This window comes from Bubalus bubalis, chromosome X, assembly GCF_019923935.1.
Source record: "Bubalus bubalis isolate 160015118507 breed Murrah chromosome X, NDDB_SH_1, whole genome shotgun sequence".
Lineage (NCBI taxonomy): Eukaryota > Metazoa > Chordata > Mammalia > Artiodactyla > Bovidae > Bubalus > Bubalus bubalis.
The window spans coordinates 30,233,980-30,239,979 of record NC_059181.1 but is presented as its reverse complement, the minus strand read 5'-3'; the positions used below and the strand labels follow the sequence as shown (position 1 = coordinate 30,239,979).

The 6,000-nt window shown below is 45.2% G+C and overlaps 1 protein-coding gene across 7 annotated transcripts in view; it reads left to right on the top strand.

The window, feature by feature from the left end:
• TAB3 (TGF-beta activated kinase 1 (MAP3K7) binding protein 3) overlaps positions 1 to 6,000 on the top strand; it is a 94,475-nt gene continuing 88,475 nt past the window's right edge. For 4 of the 7 annotated variants that reach the window (XM_006058084.3, XM_044936968.1, XM_025276856.2 and 1 more), the window contains exon 1: positions 6 to 805. The gene's annotated coding sequence lies outside the window, so the exon portion shown is untranslated. Of the gene's footprint in view, positions 806 to 6,000 lie in introns of all 7 variants that reach the window. The other 3 variants (XM_025276858.2, XM_044936970.1, XM_025276857.2) reach the window with 2 other exon arrangements.

Below are 6,000 nucleotides of genomic sequence, written 5' to 3'. Positions count from 1 at the left end.
GTGGTTGCACACAGCAAGCGAACCGAGAACAGGATACAGGGGCAGTTGAGGCTTTTTGCAAAGAATACTCGGTGACAGGGAGAGTAGGGAGAGGAAAGGGTTGGAGGATTCCCAGAGCCTCCAAAGTGTGCAGGTTGTTTGAGCTCTCGAGGGATGACCAAGCCTTAAGTGACGTCGCTCACTTCGCCTCCGGGTCCCGCCCAGCCCTTGCCCGGGTTTCAGTTCAGATTACTCCGCCCCCTTCGTCTCTGCCCCGCGCCTCCGGAGGAAACAGGTAAAACACGGAGAACTGGGTACTAGTTCAGGAGTTGTTTTGGGCATGCGTCCTCGTCGTTCCGCGCGCAGGCGCAGTAACTTTCGTCTGGTGCTGCCCGTTTCCGATTTGGGGTAGCGTTTGAAGTCAGTTCAGGCTATCCTCATTGACCGCCTTTCCCATGGGTCCCCGCCCTCCCGTGTGTGTGGGGGAAGCCTCGCGAGATCGCCATCGGCCGTCCCCGGCGGCGCCATCTTTGTGCCTGGCGAGCGACGGCGCTCAACGCGAGCCCTGAAGCTGGAGGTTCGCTTGCCAAGCTCTCGCCGAGACCGGATCCAGGAAATACGAGGCGGGCCTCGGTGGGAGGGACGCACTGAAGGAGGAGGGAGGGAAGGGGGCGGCGGCGGTTCTCACCGGACTCGGGCCCCGCTCGGCGCGCACCCAAGGGGGGTCGGGCGGGGAAGCGGCGCCGGGCCCGGACCCCCCGCGGGAGCTGGCGACTGGTGTGAAGGCGAGGCGGCGGCAGCGGCGAACAGGGAGCAGCGGCTGCGGGTGAGTGTCTGCGAGGAGGCCCGGCACCTGCCCGAGCTGGGGCGTCGGGAGTGGCCCCGGGGTCGTCTCGGTGACCCCGCTCCAGGGCGGTGGGCGTGTGCTGGTCTGCAGGTGTCTCGGGGACTCGTCTCGGCCTGAGGCTGCGGCGGACTCGGAGCACTGCAGGGCTGCCGGAGGTCTGCGCAGGGCCTGGCGCGCCCGCCCGGGACGCCCCGGGAGGCCGAGAAGAGAGGGAGTGGCCGGGGGCCTGGGTTGGCCTTCGCCCCCCAGCAGAGGGGATGATCTTCCTCGCCGGGACCCTGGGCATTGCAAATAGTGAACCTCTGTGTACTGGCTTCAAGCCCCCCAAAAGCGTTTGGGAATGAAGACTAGCGAGGTTGGGGTTGTTGAGGGTGTTGAGAGAAGCTGGGGAAGACTAGTAGCGATAGGAATTAATTGTTCTTAAAGACGTTTGCCAATGATTGTTGGCAGGTGTGGAGTAAGGCGAACATACTGTCGACGTTCGTTTAAAGAATATCACGCAAGCAGTCCTCTGAGGTCCAAAACAGAGTTATTCCCAGTTGGAGTTCTGTAGTTTAGTGCTGTGTGGCAGCTCATTAAAGTGCCTAAATAAACGCAGGACTTGGTGGTGGTGGTGGGGGGGGGGGTGGCGGTGGATGGGGGACAAGGTAGGTTAAAAAGTAAGCTGCATGTAAAATCAAAAGTTCATACTGTGGATGCAAAGCATTTTTGTTCTTACTGAAACGTAATTTATTTTAAATTGCTTAAGACAACTTGTCACCTTTGGTCCAGACACGGCTTGTCAATTCCATGAGTTCCTTAGTGACATTTGTCAATCAGACAGTAATTTTGCTTGTCATGCATTCTGGTTTGTAAAAGAACAAGAATGAATGGGAAAGAAGATCAACTTGACCAACTTCGTTTCTTTTACACACTTTTTCCTTTTGGAACGATAAGGGGATTTAGTTTATGTCTTTGCTTTGCAGATATTTTGCAACAATATAACCAGAACATTTGTAAGAAGAAAGAAACATTTCTATTAAGAAAGGGCTTTTGAGAGGAGAGTTTAATGTTTCACAGTATTCGCTTTTAAAGGCATCATCCTAGCTTTTAAAAGCAGTACCATAGGCATCACCCCTGGTAAAGTTTTTTTTTTTTTTTTTTTAACGTACCTAAAATTTTTGTTATTGGAGTATAGATGATTTACAGTGTTGTGTTAGCCATGGTAAGTTTTGTGATGGTCTCTTTTATGAATACCTGAAGAATGCAAACATATATACATATATAATTTTAAATGCCTCTATGATAGGGAGTGTTTGAATTTTAGCACATTCCCCCTTACAGCTTTCTTAATCAACAGACTTTAGTGAAGGTAAATATTACGTATGTGATTTTTATCTTTACATTTGACAGGACGTAATAATCTGTGTTCTGTCACTCTGAATTTTCTTCCACATGTTTCTTTGACACTGTCAACACACTGTACAGTTTGTATTGGAGCAAAGGGAGCAGACATTGAGTATTCAGACACTGGGCTTGGTGGGTTATGTATGTTTGCATTTAATCCTCATAGGTACCGTGTGCTAAAGGTAATAATATTATCTTTGTTTTACAGATAAGGACACTAACCTCCAGTATTCTTCAGTAACTTTCCTGAGTAGGTCATATAGCTGGTAAATTGTGGAGCTAGAACTCAAACTGATGTGTGTCTGATTCTAGAATATGTGCTTTTTCTACTGTACTCTGCATAAGTATATGTGCTGACTAATACACATTTTGGGAAAATGGAAATTTTTATTACAAAGAAATCTTTCAGTTCTGTTGGTAATCTTGAATGCAGTCAGTGTCCTTGGTTGAAAATTATCTATTTTTTTTCCTTTTCATATGTGTCAATTTTCTAGCCAGGGTAGCATTTTAGCACAAGCCTGCTGATTGGTGAGAATTCCTAGTAGCCGCTAGTGACCTATCTGAAATTCAGATATTTTCAGTAACTTTGCCTTCAGTTTCAGCATGCCAAAGATACTTCAGAGATCAAATATCTTGTTTATTCTGGTCCTGAGTAGTTTTTGAAATTATATGACTAAAATAAAATATAAACTATTATAAGGATTTGAATTTGCTTTATCATAACTTGAAGGTTTACGCACACATATCCACCCACCTACTCACCCAACCACCTACCTTCTCCAGCAAGTGAAGTACTTTATAGCAGATGCTGTTTTTCTTCTCTTTAATTTAGTACAGAGGTTTTGGACCGAATTTGTATTTTGCAGAAAAATACAGCAGCTGTTCTGGGATCCAGCATAATCTTTAATGGGTCTAGGGAGTGAAAGACCATGTTGGTGAAACAGTAGAAACATCTTGCCAGTGCGTTCACTTTTGTCCCCCACTGGTTTGTGCTCTTGTATGTTTGTCACAATGCTGAACTTGCCTACCTGACCGTTATCTCTGCTCAAGAGAGAGTTCAACTGGAAGAGTAGCCACTGAAAGCTGAAATTAAAAAAAAAAAAAGAAAACAAATGCTAAGTGCCGGCACTCATCTTCTAGCAGGTCATTTGGTTAAGTTTACCTGTCAAATTAATTAACCCAGGCTGGAAGTTCTGGAAACATGGGCATAAGAGGGTGGAGGAAAAAGAAGTCCTGTGCTCCTCAGCATCTGTTCATGTTTTATGGAGTTTGGAGCTTTGCTTGTAATATAATATCTTGAAGACTTCATGGGTCATATTTGGTAATGATTGAGCAAGTTTTTCTTAATAGGTACACTCCCAAGAACGGGTTAAATAATTCCTTATTTGTGAAGGTTAATTACTCATGATATTTGGGCTACTGGGCCAAAAAAGTCAATAAATGATAATGTAAGTGAGAGCTCACCAAGTAAATAAAAAAGCCTTTCTTAAATGATTTATATTGCCACTGTATTAAAAAAAGATACCAGGAAATTGTCTCATATGTATTTAGAAGTTTAGCTTCATACCTTCCTCATAATAAGCCTCAGTTTATTACCGTGACCACAGATATTCATGTCGGAAAGTGAAATGGTCCTGATGAAATATTTGAAACTGTCAAAATGAATTCTAAATATATAAGAACATATATGAAACTTTGATTCATTGGCAGTTCTGTTAATTTATTTGTCTGACCCTCCAATGTCTTACTTCCCCCCTGCTTCAAATTTCTGTCTTTACTTTCCTTCCTCTCTTTCTGACCCTGTTTTTGTTGGTACCTGGAGCTTTCCCTTAGTTCTCAGTTAACACTGAGGTCCTCGGCAGAATGGATGATGACAAAGAGGGCAACGAAACTCTTCTGGTCCACTCCCCTTCTCCAGATCCACGTGCTCTATGAGGTCAAGAGGGACCCGGTCAAGACCCCTTAACTCACTGCATTCTTGCACAGTAGAATAAGAGTAGCCAGAAAGAGGGAGGCTTTGTCAAGACTCTTCCTGTGGTTTCTTTCTTTTCCTTGTCTCTCCTAAGCATTAAGGGGGAAAGCTTGTAACAGCCCATCTGCTGTGGGAGTAGCCACTGTTCCCTCATTGTCTTTTGCAGTCCAGCCAACCCTCACAGGCTTTGCTTTGCTCCTTTTAGCTGCCATCCCACCCTTCTTCCTTTACTCCCAAGTAGGTGTTGCCTTCTCATCCCAGGATCTCCTTCCACCACAGTGCTGTCTTTTTGTCTTTCTAACTCTGAAGCCTAGTACACTGTCCACTGCCCTCTTTTATACCTTTCCTCCTGCTTGGCCTTGATCATGGAAGCCTAGGCCTGTGGTTCTAGGGGAGCTGACTCAGTTAAGAGGAGGGAAGAATTCTTTTCTACTTCCAAGGTTTAGTGGGGCAGGGATATTCTTTTATTCTTGACTGCTAAATGAGTTTTCTGATAGAAACATTGCTCTTGAAGGTTCAGTATTTTATACTTCTGTATGCTTATGGTTGTTTAAGCTTTAGTGGACTGTCTTGGAAGCTTGGCACATTGGATCTTTGTTTCCTGGGAAGGCAAGTTCGAGGCTCAGGTAGATGACTGAAAAAACCAGCTTGCACTCCAGAAGTTGTTTGGGGTGGTGTGCTTTTTGTTACTCAGTGGAATGGTAGGGAGCAGATGTTTAGCTATCCAAAATTACATGTTAGGGGAATCAGGTGGCTCTTTGCAGAGATAAGCTGATAGTCTTTTTAGATGGTCAGTGGAGAATTTCTGAATTTAGATACGTGTTTTGAAATACAATTGAAGTTCAGTCTATCCAGGATTAATGTTTGTCCTTGGAGCAGATGTTACAGTGTTGTGGAAAGAACAGAGTTTTTCTTTATCATGAAAGAATATTTTGTTCCCACTATTTCTTGCTGCTGTTCTGAAACTTTTCAAGGGTATTGGAACTATTGCAGTTATTTTATCCAAGTTTCTTTACTTAGTGATAAACATGGACAGTGTGTTTTAAGTTTTACTAGTTTGTTGTTGAAGTTGCATGCTGTTACCACCATTTGTATTGTTCAAACAAGGAATTTCAAAGTGATAAAAGCAAAGCAAAATACATTTAAATTTTGTTATCCCTAAATGTGTTCAGTCTTAGCTTGTTTGAAGGACATATTGCTAATAAGTGCTTCCCTGATAGCTCAGTTGGTAAAGAATCCGCTTTCAATTCAGAAGACCCCAGTTCGATTCCTGGGTTGGGAAGATCCACTGGAGAGGGGATGGGCCACCCACTGCAGTATTCTTGGGCTTTCCTTGTGGCTCAGCTGGTAAAGAATCTACCTGCAATGTGGGAGACCTGGGTTTGATCCCTGCGTTGGGAAGATCCCCTGGAGATGGGAACGGCTACCCACTCCAGTATTCTGGCCTGGAGAATTCCATGGACTGTATAGTCCATGGGGTTGCAAAGAGTCAGACATGACTTTCACTTATTCCTACTAAAAGGCAAGATGGGCCCCGCTTTTTTGTCTCCAAGCCACTCATTTAAAAAATGAATTAGAGTTAAGTGCCCTTTGTTGTGGAGAAGGCAATGGCACCCCACTCGAGTACTCTTGCCTGTAAAACCCCATGGACGGAGGAGCCTGGTGGGCTGCAGTCCATGGGGTCACGAAGAGTTGGACACGACTGAGCGACTTCACTTTCACTTTTCACTTTCCTGCATTGGAGAAGGAAATGGCAACCCACTCCAGTGTTCTTGCTTGGAGAATCCCAGGGACAGGGGAGCCTGGTGGGCTGCCG